The sequence below is a fragment of the Ranitomeya variabilis genome, chromosome 5, assembly GCF_051348905.1.
Source record: "Ranitomeya variabilis isolate aRanVar5 chromosome 5, aRanVar5.hap1, whole genome shotgun sequence".
In the NCBI taxonomy this organism is placed as follows: Eukaryota; Metazoa; Chordata; class Amphibia; order Anura; family Dendrobatidae; genus Ranitomeya; species Ranitomeya variabilis.
Window position 1 is genome coordinate 99,339,106 of NC_135236.1, and position 18,849 is coordinate 99,357,954.

General features: G+C 45.9%; 1 protein-coding gene across 2 annotated transcripts in view; it reads left to right on the forward strand.

The window, feature by feature from the left end:
• Positions 1-16,208: 16,208 nt before the first annotated feature.
• PRNP (prion protein (Kanno blood group)) overlaps positions 16,209-18,849 on the forward strand; it is a 31,933-nt gene continuing 29,292 nt past the window's right edge. Inside the window, exon 1 of one of the 2 annotated variants that reach the window (XM_077263031.1) lies at positions 16,209-16,341. The gene's annotated coding sequence lies outside the window, so the exon portion shown is untranslated. Of the gene's footprint in view, positions 16,342-16,609; positions 16,747-18,849 lie in introns of those variants that run through there. The other variant, XM_077263032.1, reaches the window with a different exon arrangement.

Below are 18,849 nucleotides of genomic sequence, written 5' to 3' on the forward strand. Positions count from 1 at the left end.
GGGGAAGGGCTGTTCCCGAAGATGTGTACCTTCATACGATATTCCGCGATGTCCTTGTAGGGGTCATTATCGCGGTACCAGAAGAACCTCAAGTAGTTTCTGTGTTCTTCTTTAACAAGGAAGCAGTGAAACATCTGTTGTATGTCGGCCATAAATGCTACTGCATCTTTGCGGAAACGAAGAAGTACTCCCAGAAGTCTGTTGTTGAGGTCTGGACAAGACAGGAAGACATCGTTTAAAGAAACACCTTTGTATCTGGCACTTGAGTCAAATAACACTCTTATCTGACCTGGTTTCTTCAGATGATACACGCCGAAAATAGGTAAGTACCAACATTCCTCGGAATCTTGAAGTACAGGTGCAATTTCCGCATGGCCACTCTGGAATATTCTCTCCATGAAGGTAAAGAAGTGTTCTTTTGTTTCTGGTGCCTTCCGCAGTTTGCATGTAAGGGAGACAAATCGACTGTAGACAAGTTCTCTGTTGTTGGGTAAGCGTTGCCTCTGTGGTTTGAATGGTAAAGTGCGACCCAACTCTTTGATTCATCTCTTACTATCTCTCGCTCCATGATGTCCAAGAACAGTCTGTCCTCTATGGACGTTGCTACCTGGTTGTCTTCTCTTGTCCTGTGGAAAACTGTGCACCCTATATGATCTTGCTCACCGTCGCATGCATGGTCTTCACAGGAAGGATCAGCTAATGGACAAGGTGGAGGGGCATGGTGTGGCAATTCTTTAATCAGGAAACTGCTCTCGCATGGCTGGAAGAGAGACGGACGTCCATTCACGAGGGTATTGGTGAGCATGCTGTTGACTGAAGTTGGCCTGTGTGCTCCACCCAAACAGACGTCTCCCACAATGACCCATCCTAGGTCAAGTCTCTGAGCATATGGGGCATTTTGTGGGCCGTTAATCTGTCCTCTAGCCTTGTGGACCTGTAGTATGTCTCTTCCGAGGAGTAAGACGATAGGAGCTCCTTGGTCAAGCTCCGGTATCAGGTGAGCTATACATCTCAAGTGGGTGTGATGAGCTGCTACCTCTGGTGTAGGTATCTCAGACCTGTTGTCGGGAATCTGGTTGCACTCCAGTATTGATGGCAAGGATAAGCAGGTTTGACCATCTATAGACTCTACTTTGAATCTGGTCGCTTTTCTCCCCGCCATCTCGACAGTACCTGCACATGTCTTCAAGGAGTATGGAGAGCCGGGACCAGCAATGTTGAAGGTGTCGAAGAGAAAGGACTTAGCTAGAGACCTGTTGCTCTGATCATCCAAGATTGCATATACCTTGATTGCCTTATCCCGTTGGCTCGCTGGGAATACTCTGACAAGACAGATCTTTGAGCAGGATCTTCCTGCTACGAGTTCCTTGCAGATCTCTGTACACTGAGAAGTGACCACTGGGGTGTCCATGTCAGTGTCCATCTGTTTTTCGGCAGTCTCTTCTAATCTCAACAATACCCCTGAGGGTGGTCCAGGATGTAAGGCCGTGCTGTGCTCCACACTACTACATTCTGTGCATTTCACACTGGTTTCACAGTTCTTGGCGAAGTGTGAGGTCGTCGCCCAGCATCTGAAGCATATCTTGTTTTCCTTTAGGAAACTCTTACGGTCTTCTAGAGAATTCTCCCTGAAGGCTCTACATTTTAGTAGAGGATGAGGTTTCTTGTGTAGGGGGCAGTGTTTACTGAGATCCTGCGGTTTGTCCTCTTCTGGAGAGGACTTACTTGCCCTGTAAGGAAAACCTGTGGAGGTAACATTAGTTTTGTGGATTGCCACTGGTGTTTTACTGGGTTTTACACCGGAGGCAGTGGTACATGACATAGTGAAAAAGAAACTGGGGTCATTTCTAACTTTAGCTTGCTGAGCAACAAAGTCTACAAACACCCTGAAAGGAGGAAATGGTACCTTATGAGCCTGTTTGTAACAGGACCCGTGACTGACCCTCTTTTCTTGTAAGTTGTAAGGGAGCTTTTGGACAATCGGGTTGACACCCCTGGCAGTGTCAAGGAATGCCAACCCCGGTAGGTCACCTTCTGCCTGAGCAGCATGTACCTCCATTAACAAGTCGCTCAGTTCCCTGAGCTTTTGATAACCCTTATTTGCTATCTTGGGAAAATCATCAATTCTCTTATACAAAGCGTTTTCTATAGCTTCTATTGACCCATAACATTCTTCGAGTCTCTCCCACACCATGCGAAGTCCTGTGTGTGGGTACTTTATGTTAATGTTCCTGATTCTTTTGGCGTGTTCAGCTGACTCGCTCCCAAGCCACTTAACCAGTAGATCTAACTCTTCACTACTGGAAAGATGCAAGTCTCTGATGGCATTCTGGAAAGAGGCTCGCCATGCTCTGTAGCTTTCAGCTCGATCAGTGAACTTTACAAGTCCCTTGGTCACCAGCTCCCGGCAGGTAAAGAACCTTGCAAAGTTCATAGTGGCTGAGTCAGTGCCAACGTGAGCTGGTGTGCTGTTGTCATGCGGTGTGTGTGGTGCATCCTCATACCTGGTAGGAGCTTCTGGCTTAGGAAAGTCTGTATAAAACCGTTTCGAAGCGAAGGGTGTCCCTGTCAGTCTGGGAGGAGGCCGTACCTTCTGTTCCGTAGGACGGTATTGGTGGTCGACGTCGTTTCGCAGTATACCTTCCTGCTTCCAGTACGGTGTTTGGAGGAAAGATCTCTGGTAATCTGCATAGGCTGGTTGGTGTAACGGATCAGAGTTATCGTCAATTTTAGGATGTTGGTGGACATATTCTGAGACACGTTGGGCTGGGTCCTGTCGATCAAGGTCTGGTCCACGTACGTCGCTGCCTCGCTCGGATCCAGGAAACTCCACGGCTTCTAAGAACTCAGCTTTGGCTATTGCGGCTGCTGCTTCTTTTTCAGCGGAAAGCCTTTCTAAGGTCGCTCGCAGGCGTGCTGTATCTGCGTCTCTATCGGCTTGCAGGCGAGCTCTTTCTGCTTCTTGCTCTGCTTGCAGGCGGGCTCTTTCAGCTTCTTGGCGGGCTCTCTCTGCTTCTCTATCTGCTTGCAGGCGAGCTCTTTCTGCTTCTTGCTCTGCTTGTCTTAACTTTAACTGCATCTCTTGTGCAGCGAAGGAGGACCTTACTTTCGCTGCCTCAGCTTCTGCTCGGGCGAGGGTGACAGACCTTTTCGAGGAAGACTTGCTAGAGCGGCTTGTTTGGGACCTCGTCCTGAGTGAATATGCTCGACTTGCAGACATTTTATGTCCGTTTGCAGGCTGTAGGACGTCTCAGAGTGGGTAGGGATGACTTCAGCGTGGACTGAGACGTGTGGTGTTTGGTGGGCTGCACTCTCGGTACTTGTGACTGTATGGCGGCCGCTGCAGTATCTGCAGGCAGTGCGGTGTGGTACAAGCGGCTGCGTAAGTGGTATTTGCTATCGCTGGCATCTAGCCTCCTTTACTGTCATCACCGGCGTCTAGCATCCGTTTTACTAGCCTCCGCTGGTATTTAGCCTCCGTTTTACTGGCCTCTGCTGGTATTAAGCCCCCGTTTTACTGTTCTGTTTTCATACACGTTGATACGGTGTGTGATCCAACATACAGCATAAACCACTTCTGTCTTCCAAATAAGCAGACTGTTCTCTGTAGTCTAACTTGTTTATTGGTAACAGGTATTGAAATGCGGTGAAACTATAAGAATATAAATGATACGTATAAGTATTGAGCCAAATAACAATACAGCTGATACTTTACAACTAATAGAAAAGTATACAGGATGATGCAACTTCTACATATAACTACATACAGCAAGTGACTGGTAATAGATTTCCTAAGTACTAGCTGCTATGCAATAATCACATTAGTAGAACACTATATTGCAAGAACAGGGATAACAATCTTACCGGATAAACTTAACCCGGGTGGCAAGTAAGTGAAGTAGTTCCAACACAGCAGATTAACACGAGTGTACAGGAAAATACACAGAGAGAAAATGGGGGATTCCCCTATCCCATGATGCTTTGGTGCAATCCCATAATGCAACACTCTAATAATCACTAAGAAAAACACAGGTAATAAATTTATCCACCACTGGGTGGTGCTATAACACAGCAAAAAACCAGAACTATGGTACTAAAACTCTTTAATGGATATATGAACCACGCTGTCCTATTAGGACAGAACACTATGCCATGAGAAATTCCTCTTTACATTGAAATTGCACAGGGAGTCATGGACATTTAGAATGTCAGCGAGGGTAAGTAGAGCGCCCTGCCAGGGCCGTGGGGATACTCGGTACAAGGCCGATTCTTAAAGGGATGTGTTATGTCAGCAGTGACCTGGTCCTTGACCCTGGGCGTCCAATAAAAGAGTGATGATGAAAATGGGAATAAAGTTTATGGGAAAAGGGGAATTGTTTGTGACACCACCTGTGGTATTCGGCAAATAGGATATGTTAGCCGACGCTGCTTGAAGAGACCGCTGGTGCTGATGGTGGTGCAGCAGTGTTGTTACAGCTCTCCACAGGCAGAGCTACAACCCAGGGCAGTGATGGTGTTAAAGGTGATGATGGTGGTTGGAGTGCAGGGCAGGTGATGCAGTAATAATTCAGAGGACACAGCAGGGTGCAGTCTTCACACGTTTACTCACAGTTCTTAGTTGCAGTCCCCAGCTGGAGTGCTGTGTCTTCCGGGTCTGTAGTCCAGCAAGCTTTCAAGTAAATTGGGTACACCTTCCAGAACCCCCTTTCTATGAGCTTTCCTGGCCGTCTTGCTGCACTGGCTCTCACCCTTCTGCCCTGCACCTTCACACAGAGTGTCCCAATCCAGCAGCCTCAGATCTTGTCGGGTGACACTCTGGATCCTATGTGGCTGCCTTATCAGCAAATGTGTTGGATTTGTTTGCAGCACATGCAGATGCTGCAGCCTCCGACTGGCTAGCTGAATCTTGTAGTCCTCCACTAGTCTTGGGGGCCGGTTCCCCACTGCGACCTGATCCCTCCACCTGGCGATGGTCAGCGTGTATGCGGGCCTCACGGGTGGATTGCTCACTACCCGTGCCCCTAAGACCCCTTCTTTCTCTTCTGAAGCTTCTTTTCCTCTACTCTTCTTTCTCTAGCTCCCTCTGACAGGGAGCTTCTTTCTGCACGTCTTACTCCATTCAGCTCCTCTCACAATCTGACTTACTTTCCCTCCTAATTAGCTCCTCCCCTTTTCCTACCTACCCCACCCACTCCCCAATACCCTTTCCGATCCAGTCTGGGATGAGGCCTTCCTCTCTAAGAGTACACCTAGATGCCCCGACTGAACTGGTGTGTGTTGGATGTGAGTGCTAGAGTCATGGATAGTGCTCCCTCCTTACCTGAAAGTGGGATACCACACCTCTGGGTGAAGTACAGTACCTCTGTGGCGACTGGACCCGAGGAGCGCAATATTAGCAATGTGTATGCATTTTTATTGTTTTTATTGTTTTCATCTTAGGAAGAAGGTTCTCAATTAGTGTCCAAGCAGTAATAAATGTATACAGAATATCAGTGGATGCACTTTTTCTCTAATGAGAGATAGATGGAAAAACACAATCCGCTTGTGCAATGCCCCAAATTTAGGGATTACATTAATATTTTTATAGTGTGAATTGTTCTTGAAATATGCCTTCAAATATGATTTGAAGTATTTTAATGTGTAGTATGCAAAAAACACTAAGGGTTACCCCCCACACACACACACACTTAGCTGACACACAAAAAATAGTTATATGGATGGAGATTAGTTAATAAAAAAACGCAAGAACCGTGGTTGCTAATTATAGTAGAGTAGCTGGAGGAGCATCAGTGAAACAGCCACTAAAAGATAAAATTTCGAAGGGCCCTGACGAAGAAGGAGTACCTCCTTCGAAACGCGTTGGATTGGTTCCCCTGACACGCACCCGCCCATCCTGTGATGTCACTTTTTTAGCCATGCCCCCCGCACACACCGCCGGGGCACGCTAGGAGTTGGCGGTATTTGCTCATCCGGACACCCAGCGGTGAGCCATCCATCTGGGGATAGCAGCCGTGGACAATTCCCCTTCCCAGCCGCAGGGTGCAGTACAGTGCGCTTAGCAAGAAGCATTTTTTGGACATTCTCCGATCTCTACAGCCATCTACATCATCAATACTAGTAAGTGTGTATGCACCTACAGGCACTGTTTTATAGGCAGTTCATGCTATATAACGGACATAATCTGCCGATTACATACACATTACCGCGCATGCAGGTGTGTTATTGCTAGGTCTCTTTTGTACAGCTTTCTTATTGTACCTTTGTCATCAACTAGAGCGCAGGTGTGTTATTTTTAAATTTTATACTTATTTAGACAGGGTATAGCACAGACTTTGTCACCTCACCAGCAGCTACCACTTCCCTTTCTTTCCCCCTCCCTTGTTGTCCTATTGCCGGAGTAGTGCAGCGCCAGTGTTTTCTACTGTTTTTAGCCACTAAAAGATGTAGGTGACCAGTTCTTTCCCTATTCCAGTAGGCTGACACAGCACAACTATCTGAAGAAAATTTAGTTAAAGGGAACCTATCACCCCGTTTTTTAAAGATTAGATAAAAATAGTGTGAAATAGGGGCAGAGCTGGGCTTTACATTACTGCCTTTTTGGTGCCTTTACACCCCCGTTAGGCTGCCGAAATACCTTTGTGAAGTGGCCGTTTTCTGCTGTCACTCAAGTTGGTCAGGTCGGATGGGCGTGGTCACAGCGCTGTTTCTCCCCCAGATCAGGCTCATCATTACGTTGGTGGCGTAGTGGTGTGCGCATGTCCAAAGCGAAGATCCACTGCCCAGGAGATTCAAAACAGCGCGGTCTTTGCTATTCGCTGTTTACCGGTGGGTGCGGCCATCTTTCCTGTGGCCGCGCGTGCGCAGATGGAGCGCTCTGCTGCCCGGGGCTTCAGGAAAATGGCCGCCGCGATCTCCATCTGCGCACGCGCGGAATCCCGCGGCCATTTTCCTGAAGCCCCGGGCAGCAGAGCGCTCCATCTGCGCACGCGCGGCCACTGGAAAGATGGCCGCGCCCACCGGTAAACGGCGAATAGCAAAGACCGCGCTGTTTTGAATCTCCTGGGCAGTGGATCTTCGCTTTGGACATGCGCACACCACTACACCACCAACGTAATGATGAGCCTGATCTGGGGGAGAAACAGCGCTGTGACCACGCCCATCCGACCTGACCAACTTGAGTGACAGCAGAAAACGGCCACTTCACAAAGGTATTTCGGCAGCCTAACGGGGGTGTAAAGGCTCCAAAAAGGCAGTAATGTAAAGCCCAGCTCTGCCCCTATTTCACACTATTTTTATCTAATCTTTAAAAAACGGGGTGATAGGTTCCCTTTAAGTATGCCTGTTTTACTCTTAATAGGAGGAATCCCCTGATTTACAGAAGCATTGAAGTATGTCAGGTACACAAGGAGGTCCTTGTGGCAAAGCTGAGGATGACCAACCATAAAGCAAATGATGAAACTGTTCACCAAATATATGTAATGACTAGGGATGAGCGGACTCGTGGATATTCTGGTTTGACCAAACTTTAGTCCAAAGTTCGGTTTGGGTACCAGAATGCTACCTGAACTTGAACCCATACCCAATAGAAGTCAATGGGTACTTGAACTTTGGCACTGTAAAAAGGCTGTAAAATGGCCTTAACATGGGCTAGGGAACTGGCAAGGAAAGCAGAGTCTTTCTCTCTCCTCTGAACTCTGAAATGGACTTCCAGGAGTGTTCTGAGCTTAGCACCAGACACTTGTTCCGGTTTACTCATCTCTAGTAATAATGACTAGAATGTAGGGTTTTCTAGGGTTAATACTTTGTTATTCAGGTCCTGCCAATGTGTGATGTCACCTACTGTAATTAGTGGGCTTTATGTGTTTTTATACTAGTAATTGTGTGCTTTCTTTAACTACAGCACAGAGCAAATGTTTGGACACACCTTCTCATTTACAGATTTTTCTGTATTTTCATGACTATGAAACTAAAGGCATCAAAACTATGAATTAACACATGTGGAATTATATACTTAACAAAAAAGTGTGAAACAACTGAAAATATGTCTTATATTCTAGGTTCTTCAAAGTAGCCACCTTTTGCTTTGATGACTGCTTTGCACACTCTTGGCATTCTCTTGATGAGCTTCAAGAGGTAGTCACCATAAATGGTCTTCCAACAATCTTGAAGGAGTTCCCAGAGATGCTTAGCACTTGTTGGCCCTTTTTGCCTTCACTCTGCGGTCCAGCTCACCCCAAACCATCTCGATTGGGTTCAGGTCTGGTGACTGTTTAGGCCAGGTCATCTGGCGTAGCACCCCATCACTCTCCTTGGTCAAGTAGCCCTTACACAGCCTGGAGGTGTGTTTGAGGTCATTGTCCTATCGAAAAAAAAATGATGGTCCAACAAAACACAAACCGGATGGAATAGCATGCCGCTGCAAGATGCTGTGGTAGCCATGCTGGTTCAATATGCCTTCAATTTTGAATAAATTCCCAACAGTGTCACCAGCAAAGCACCCCCACACCATCACACCTCCTCCTCCATGCTTCACGGTGGGAACCAGGCATGTAGAGTCTATCCGTTCACCTTTTCTTCGTCACACAAAAACACAGTGGTTGGAACCAAAGATCTTAAGTTTGGACTCATCAGACCAACCCACAGATTTCCACTGGTCTAATGTCCATTCCTTATGTTATTTAGCCTAAACAAGTCTCTTCTGCTTGTTGCCTGTCCTTAGCAGTGGTTTCCTAGCAGCTATTTTACCATGAAGGCCTGCTGCACAAAGTCTCCTCTTAACAGTTGTTGTAGAGATGTGTCTGCTGCTAGTACTCTGTGTGGCATTGACCTGGTCTCTAATCTGAGCTGCTGTTAACCTGCGATTTCTGAGGCTGGTGACTCGGATAAACTTATCCTCAGAAGCAGAGGTGACTCTTGGTCTTCCTTTCCTGGGGCGGTCCTCATGTGAGCCAGTTTCTTTGTAGCGCTTGATGGTTTTTGCAACTGCACTTGGGGACACTTTCAAAGTTTTCCCAATTTTTCGGACTGACTGACCTTCATTTCTTAAAGTAATGATGGCCACTCGTTTTTCTTTACTTAGCTGCTTTTTTCTTGCCATAATACAAATTTCAACAGTCTATTCAGTAGGACTATCAGCTGTGTATCCACGAGATTTCTGCACAACACAACTGATGGTCCCAACCCCATTTATAAAGCAAGAAATCCCACTTATTAAACCTGACAGGGCACACCTGTGAAGTGAAAACCATTTCCAGTGACTACCTCTTGAAGCTCATCAAGAGAATGCCAAGAGTGTACAAAGCAGTCATCAAAGCAAAAGGTGGCTACTTTGAAGAACCTAGAATATAAGACATATTTTCAGTTGTTTCACACTTCTTTGTTAAGTATATAATTCCACATGTGTTAATTCATAGTTTTGATGCCTTCAGTGTGAATTTACAATTTTCATAGTCATGAAAATATAGAAAAATCTTTTAATGAGAAGGTGTGTCCAAACTTTTGCTCTGTACTGTATGTCTACGATTAAGAGTCAGCTGTACTCAAAAGGCATCTGATATATATTTTTTATGCCTCCTTCATCCATGACTTACTGAAACCTGGATCCAGCAGTCAGACACCACCGCTGCTGCTGCTCTTTCATATGGAGGACTACACTTTTCTCATACCCCAAGATCGGACAACAGAGCAGGTGGAGGCGTTGGTCTGCTCCTATCAACCAAATGTATCTTCCAAGTTATCCCCCAAGTACCCTCACTTGTCTTCTCTTCTTTTGAGGTCCATGCTGTCAGACTCTACATCACCTTTCGCATGCGAGGTGCGGTGGTGTATCATCCTCCGGGCCCATCCCAACAGTTCCTGGATCACTTTGCCACCTGGCTTCCACATTTTCTCTCCTGTGATATCCCCACCCTCATCATGGGTGATTTCAACATCCCCATTGCTTTTCCCCTCTCCCCATCTGCTTCTCACCTTTTATCTCTAACCTCTTTTGGCCTCTTGCAGCATACTAACTCTCCAACTCATGAAGACGGAAACTCCCTTGACTTGGTCTTCTCCCGGCTTTGCTCAGTTAATGATTTCACAACTTCCCCTCTCCCACTCTCTGACATAACCTTCTTCCATTCTCTATCAAGAACTGCCATCCCGGTCAAGTCACCCCCACTTTCCACACTTTTAGAAACATCCAGGCCATTAACACCTAGAAACTTATGAAGAACTTGCAGTCCTCATTGGCCTCTATCTCCTCCATTTCATGTCCTGATTCTGCACTGAAGCATTACAATGAAACCCTGCAGAGTGCCCTGGATGAAATTGCACCTCCTATATGCAGCGCTCCAGAGTCCTGGTTGTTGCAGTAATGTCGCTCTGCCACTAAGGGGAGTGATGGTACGTCTGATTGCACTAAAGGAGTTCACCTGACCAGGTATCACAGTCACACATTACACTTCACACTCTGGCCACCAGGGGGAGCAAAGGGTTCTATGCATTAGGCCACTCCTCACAATCTGGTAAAACTGGGGACTGGATAGAAAGTTAGGGAGAAGCTGACTGGGTTTTGCCCAGGCAACTGTTATGGACTGGTGATTTAGGAACGACATGCGACTACCTCTGAGCAGGTGGTAACTATACGGACCGCAGTTCCTGATCTTAACACAACACTAGAAGTAGCCGTGGGATGTTCCTGTCACTCCCTGGACACCTCATCACAGCCGGAGAACTAGCTACCCCTAAAGGTAGAAACAGGAAAGCTATCTTGCCTCAGAGAGAATCCCCAAAGGATAGACAGCCCCCCACAAATAATGACTGTGAGTGGAGAAGGAAATGACATACATAGAATTAAACAAGATTTAGCAAAGGAGGCCACTTCTAGCTAGATAGATAGTACAGGATAGAACACTGTGCGGTCAGTAATAAAAACTAGAAAAAGTCCACCGCAGAGAAATGCAAAAATCTCCACACCTGACTAAAGGTGTGGAGGGCAAAATCTGCTGCCCAGAGCTTCCAGCTTAGCTGAATAGATCCATACTGATAAGCTGGACAAATGAGCAAAACATAGAATGTGCTGAACAATAAAGTCCACAACAAGAGGACTGCAAAAGGACAAGCAAGGACTTATCTTTGCTGAACAGGTCAGAGTGTCAGGGAAATCCAAAAGAGCCGTGACTCCAAGAAGGAACAATTGACAACTGGCATTGATTGAGGGATAAGGCCAGACTAAAATAGCCGAGTCAGAAAGACGATCAGTGGAAGCAGCTGCTGATGCTAAATCCAAGAAGCAGCCATACCACTCAAAACCACCGGAGGGAGCCCAAGAGCAGAACTCACAAAAGTGCTACTTACAACCACCGGAGGGAGCCCAAGAGCGGAATTCACAACAGGCTACATCCTATGAGAGGGGGAGTTCCTGGGAAAATTCAGGGGGGTCTCTGTCAGGGGTGGGATCCTGACAGCGGCCTAGCGAGAAGGACAGATCGTTACGGAGCCGCGCCTGCACCCGTTGCGGCGGCATCTTAAGAAAGGACACGAAGCGAGGTTTATTGTGGAGAAGTGAGAAACGAGATCACAGCACAAAGGAGAATAGAACCAGTAGGAGTTGTGCCCTAAGATCGTGGCAACATCCTATTGAGGCACGTAGCCAGTGGCCGGAACGCCGAGGAAGTATTGGGCTCCAAGCATTACTTCAAACCAACAGCAGGACAGTTAACTTTAGGTTGGCTGTCTCACCTAATTCACCTAAGCAGACAACGGAGGCAATTGTGGGAGAGGGGCATCTCTAGGGTCCTTATAAAATAACTCCAGGCCTACCCCGTCATACAGGTGCGTCCAAGCCATATCATCTGGGGGATGGAGAGAGAAAGAACATCAGAAACAGACACAACAGTTGTGAGGACTATCCCGTGGTGCTCAGCAGGGAAGTACTACAACACACAGGCGCTAGTAGGTAGGCACTGATTTCCACCTGCAAAGGGAACTCTGGATGTGCCTTCGGACCGGCCAGTCTCAGCCAGCCCTGTTAGCAGTGCTCTGGATTGCGGATTCCGAAGCCTTCAGTAAAGAGGTAAAGAGACTGCAACCCTGTGTCCTTGTTATTCATCGCGCCTTGCACCACGCACCATCATCACCCCTTTTATTGGACGCCCCTTAGCAGGGTCACGGACCGGGTCTAGCCACCGTGACAACCCCAGGACCTAGACAGAGAGGCCCGGTACCGAGTACCCCGCAGCCCTGCGTCTGGGGGCGCTCCATATACATAGGACAACTTGGCACAGACGGCGACAACCGTGGCACACGCTGCAAACACGTTTCCTGCAGCGGTGCTCCAGGTGCGCCGAACGTCTCTGGAGAAAATCTAATCTACCCGAAGATTTCATCCATTATAAGTTCATGCTTAAAACATACAACTCTGCCCTTCACCTCTCCAAACAAACCTATTTTAACTGTCTCATCACCTCACTGTCCAATAACCCTAAACGACTCTTTCACACTTTTTATTCCCTACTCAACCCCAGAGTGCAGGCCCCAACCACGGATCTCCATGCTGACGATCTGGCCGATTACTTCAAATAAAAAATTGACCACATCCGACAGGAAATCATCTCCCAGTCCCCTCATACCATGCACTGTCCTCCCTCCCCCACTGCATCTATCTAACTCTCTAACTTTGAACCAGTCACAGAAGATGAAGTAATCAGGCTCCTTGCATCTTCTCGCCCGACCACTTGCACCAGTGACCCCATTCCGTCACATCTCCTCCAGGCCCTTTCCCCTGCTGTCGCCTCTCACCTAACGAAAATATTCAACCTCTCTCTCTCTCTTCCGGTATCTTTCCCTCCTCATTTAAGCATGCCATCATGCATCCATTACTTAAAAAACCAACGCTCGACCAAAACTGTGCTGCTAACTATAGGCCTGTCTTTAATCTTCCCTTCATCTCCAAACTCCTCGACCGCCTGGTCCACTCTCGTCTTATCCACTATCTCTCAGGTAACTCCCTTCTCAACCCTCTTCAATCTGGTTTCCGCTCTTTACACTCTACTGGAACTGCCCTCACTAAAGTTTCTAATGATCTACTAACAGCTAAATCTAATGGTCACTACTTCATGCTAATTCTATTGGATCTCTCCGCATCATTTGACACTGTGAATCATCAGCTCCTCCTCTCTATGCTCCACTCCATGGGCCTCAAGGACAACTTTTTCTCCTGGTTCTCCTCATATCCCTCTGACCGTTCTTTCACTGTATCTTTTGCTGGTTCCTCCTCCTCTCACCTTCCCCTTACTGTTGGGGTTCCTCAAGGATCAGTCCTAGGCCCCCTCCTCTTCTCTTTGTATACCGCCCCTATTGGTCAAACAATTAGTAGATTTGGTTTCCAGTAGCATCTCTATGCTGACGACTCCCAATTATACACCTCTGCTCCTGTTATCACGCCGACCTTTTTAGAAAACACCAGTGATTGTCTTTCCGCTGTCTCTAACATCATGTCTTCCCTCTATCTGAAACTGAACCTGTCAAAAACTGAACTCCTCGTGTTCACTCCCTCTACTAACCTACCTTTGCCCGACATTGCCATTTCCGTGTGTGGTTCCACCATTACTCCCAAGCAACATGCCCGCTGCCTTGGAGTTATACTTGATTCTGAGCTTTCATTCACCTCCCACATCCGATCACTGGCTCGCTCTTGTTACCTGCACCTCAAAAACATTTCTAGAATTCGCCCTTTTCATACTTTCGACTCTGCAAAAACTCTGTTTCTCTTATTCATTCTCATCTGGACTATTGTATCTCTCTACTAACCGGCCTCCCTCTTACCAAACTCTCCCCTCTCCAATCTGTCCTGAATGCTGCAGCCAGGATCATATTCCTCACCAACCGTTTTTCCGATGCCTCTACCTTGTGCCAGTCATTACACTGGTTACCCATCCACTCCAGAATCCAGTACAAAACTATTACCCTCACCCACAAAGCACTCCATGGCTCAGCTCCCTACATCTCATCCCTGGTCTCAGCCTGCCATCCTACCCATGCCCTCCATTCTGCTAATGACCTGAGGTTAACATCTTCAATGATTAGAACCTCCCACTCCCGTCTCCAAGACTTTTCACGTGCTGCGCAAATTCTTTGGAATGCACTACCCAGATTAATACGATTAATCCCCAATCCACACAGTTTTAAGTGTGTCCTAAAAATGCATTTGTTCAGACTGGCCTACCGCCTCAACGCATTAACCTAAATATCCCTTGGTGGCCCATTCAAAAAACTTAAACCATAATCAGGTTCCTCACATCATGTTCTCATACGCTTTATGCATTTAATAGCCCTCTGTGTCTGTACTGTTACACACAGTACTTAGGCTGATAACCAGTTCATGCAGCATTACATGAACGTCCAAACAACTATAGCAATTGTTACCATCCACCTCTCGTGTCTCCCCTCTTTCCTCATAGATTGTAAGCTTGCGAGCAGGGCCCTCACTCCTCTTGGTATCTGTTTTGATCTGTGTTTATTGTTATGCTGTAATGTCTATTGTCTGTACAAATCCCCTCTATAATGTAAAGTGCTGCGGAATATGTTGGCGCTATATACTGTAAATAAAAATTATTATTATTATTGGAGCGCCCCCAGACGCAGGGCCGCGGGGTACTCGGTACCGGGCCTCTTCTGTCTCGGTTCTGGGGTTGTCACGGTGGCTAGACCCAGTCCGTGACCCTGCTAAGGGGCATCCAATGAAAGGTGTGATGATGGTGCATGGTGTAGGTCGCGGTGAATAACGAGGACACAGGGTTGCAGTCTCTTTACTGAAGGCTTCAGGGTCCTCAATCCAGAGTACTGTTAACAGGGCTGGCTGAGACCGGCCGGTCCGAAGGCACCTCCAGAGTTCACTTTGCAGGTGGAAATCTATGCCTACCTTCTAGCGCCTGTGTGTTGTAGTACTTCCCTGCTGAGCACCACGCGATAGTCCTCACAACTGTTGTGTCTGTTTCTGATGTTCTTTCTCACAACTTATATCTGTTCTGATGTTCTTCTCCGTCCCCCAGATGATATGGCTAGGACGCACCCGTATGACGGGTAGGCCTGGAGTTCTTCCACTCCCCGGGATGACGACTCCATGTGCATTGCTACAAAACTGAGCAGACACATGGATGCGATCACCGCATGATGTACCCAGTACATGTAAGGTCGGTAAGTACTTGCCGACCAAGATCTACTGGGTACGTCTAAGGTCGTGAAGGGGTTAACCAGGGTTTATGTGTTTACACCGAGCTTTAATATGCATTTAAAAATAATTTGAAAGAATATAAAAGTACAAAAAAAAGTGTTAGGATACAGGACAGTGATGGCGATACTTGCATGCGTCACTCCAGCATCCAGTGATGTAATGATCATGGTTGCAGTGGAAGTGATGGGACCCAGGCAGGAGGGATGCCCGCTGATGCCAATTTCATACTGATGGGTGTCTGAGGAAGCACATTCAGGTGAACTGTATTGCTGTGCATAGATCTTCCAGTTCCCTACGTTGCAATACACACCACTGGCCAATCAGAGGCCAACACCAGATGTCGTCTTGCCAGTGACGCGTGCCATATGGCAGTGACGTAATGCACTGCCCATACCAGCACACCGATGTCTGCTGCCAGATCCTGCGCCGGCTACAGAAGAAGACACTGCATGGTGTGAGAGCAGAGAATGGAAGGCGCTCAGATTGGGACATTATACCAAAATGGGAACATTTTCCCAAGATGGGAAATATTATACCATGATGGGGCATTACCGTATATCAAGATGGGGACATTATACCGGAATGGGGAAAAAACCTCAGTATTCAGGTTAAATTGCATTGTTGGCACTTTGCGATAAGTACAGTAAGTGGGTTTTGGGTTGGGCACTTGGTTTTTAAAATGTTCACCATCAGTTATATAGGACTTATTGTAGTAATAATTTGAAATCAATTGCTATCTTATATCCACAGATACAACCTTACAAAATGTAAAATTCTCTTTCCAGTTTTGGAAAAACCCTAAAAAAAGGACAATTTGTTTTTGCCTGTGGAAGAAGTAAAGCATGGAAGCATTGGTGGGAATGTCCCCTGCCTTGCAAATTAACCTGTCAACTTTCCCTTAACCACAAGATGAATAATGCATAGCCTTTAATCCCTCTCACTTCCATTTAGGCGGATGTTAGATCCATTTTAGCACACACATAACACAATCCTTCCCTCCTCATATGGAAGAGATCTGCCCACTCCTCCCAACCCCCTCGCTGTGAACACTGAGTCCTCAGTACCAGCCTTGGGGACAGTCATACATACAGAAGAGATCTGCCTCTCCTCTCCTTGTAGCTAAGGTAAACTCACTAAAGCCTTTCCTTAAAACCTCTTTGTAAGAAGGTGCATTGAACCTTTTTAGCATCGTTTCCTTTAGATTGCTTTTTTACAGCAAGCGAGACCAGGAAACCATCTCAGCACCCTCTATAAAGCCCGCACATGGCGAAATATACTGCATCTGTTCCCCTACCTAATGCAGTGTTATTATAGGAAGAGCTCAGCAGTTGAACAGCATGATTCAGACTCATGATTCATTTATTAGGTCGATGTATTGTGTGTTTGTTTAGTGTGTCATTGCAACGAGGTTTCTCGAAGGGCTTTATTTTATACATTGACCATTTTGGAATGAGGCATAGAGAAGGGATCTGTCTCTGCTTGCTTCGGAAGGATTAGGCTATTAATGGGAGCATCATTAGGCCTGACGGGTAAGAAAAGACTGTTATGCATGTGGTTTATATGTTTTAGGGCTATTATTTGTCATCTGCGTTTTAGATGAGACTGGAGGTGGAACTATTGCATTATCCCAATTCATAGAAGAAACAAAAATGTCGGGAGTCCTAAAGTGTGTGTGTCTATCAGGATACGAATTTGCGTTGAAATGCTAAAATTCATATGTACATTGCCATGGGTGTAGTTTGGGGTGTATGGGTGCTGGACGCCAGGTTGTCACAATATACTCTGTCCTGGATAAGGTGTTTAGATACAAGGCTGGGGCATCAGAGGAAGCTTTGTTCTGCAATGGCTGCATCCTCTGATGTGGATGTGATGTCCTTAATGGCTTGGCTTTGCTGCTTTACATTGGCGTAGGTATGGTGATGATGACTGCACCTGTCATTCATGGAGGGTTAATTTGCATCAGTGTCTCCAGGTAAATACAATGTGTTTATATTCCATTGAGTATGCATCTGGCAAAGGCGGAGGACATAAGATGACATCCTATAGCCTCGGGTGTACGGTATTCCTTGATTTCCATAATGTCGGGAAAATAAATGGTTTAATCATATATGTAATGTCATTAACAACAAATGAAACCATTTTTAATCTGGACATATTGTGCTCTAGCGGTGATGCATCTAGACATCATTACGCAGGCTAGTGAAATGCTCGGTATTTCCTGACTAACCTAATTCAGACTGGATTTATAATTTATGTAACAGGAAAACTGGTGTATAACTTAATGTCAGTGTGTGTTATGTTATTGGCATTTTCATGGATTAGTAAGCCATCACTAATGGATTCCATCTTTTAGAATTTAGAGATAAAAGCTCGTTGTTGTCATGTAATAATATGAGGCCTTTAAGTTGTTGGTATACATTGGACAAGATTTTATTTGTTGCCCACAGCAACCAATCAGAGATAGCCTTTAATTTCTTAAACTGCTCAGTTTAAATGTAAGCTGTGATGTAATTGGCCGATAGGGGCAACAAAGACAGTTTCATTGTTAGGCTGCTAAAATACTCTCTTGGCAGCGACTTATACACAGAAACCAAAATGATCGTATGTTAAAGCTATAATGAAACTGTCTAATCCTTCTCTCCACCATCCTCATTTCAGAGGAGATCTGGGAGGCCATCATACACATCAAAGAAACGGCAGTTCCCCGCGGGTTTGGCCCACTTTTGTCTACCATTTATGGAGCCTTTAGTCCATTTTGATAAATGAGGCCCCAAATTTTTCACAGTTATCGTGAATACAGAAGGGTTTTAGATTTTACATGCCCAGGGCATTTATGCCTTAGGGTTCATTTACATAGCCAAAGTGCTTGAAGAGGGCAATTTATCAAATCAAAAATGTATCAAGTCAATCAGTGGTCATTTAATTATGTATACATGTTTTAACTATTGGGAGTGTTTCACACAGTCATTGAAATCTTTAACAATATTATCGGCAACGCATTTTCTGTTTAAGAGAGTGGATATACTGCTGGCCAACGAGGACTTTTTGTTTGGCATAAAAGTGTAATCAACGATAATCAATCGAATTATCGCTAATCATTTGGTTGAATCTATTTGAATGAGCAATGAGCAGGTATGATTGTTCCTACAAATGATCATGTGAGCATTGAAACATTCCCTTTAGGTCAGGGTTTCTTATTTCTAGTCCTCAGGTACGCCCAATAATGCTATATGACTTGGGCTTTGTGGTAGATGCTAATTTGGGAGAAATTTTGGTTTAAAATATTGTTCTAGGGTAATAAAGTCATACTCGATGCTCTGTATAACTTATTTTGTCCATCTGTGCTGAGAAAAGTCTAGATGAATGATAGCAGTTTCTCAGTCTTGTGTCACATTTACACGTTCAGTATTTGGTCAGTATTTTACATCAGTATTTGTAAGCCAAAACTAGGAGTGGGTGAGAAATATAGAAGTGGTGACGTGTTTCTATTAAAGTTTTCCTATGATGTGTCCCTCCTGATTTTGGCTAACAAATACTGAGTTAAAATACTGACCAATACTGAATGTGTGCACATGGCCTTAAAGTCACAAAATTGCACTTTAAAATAGCGCAAGAGCAGTTGCAACATGGTG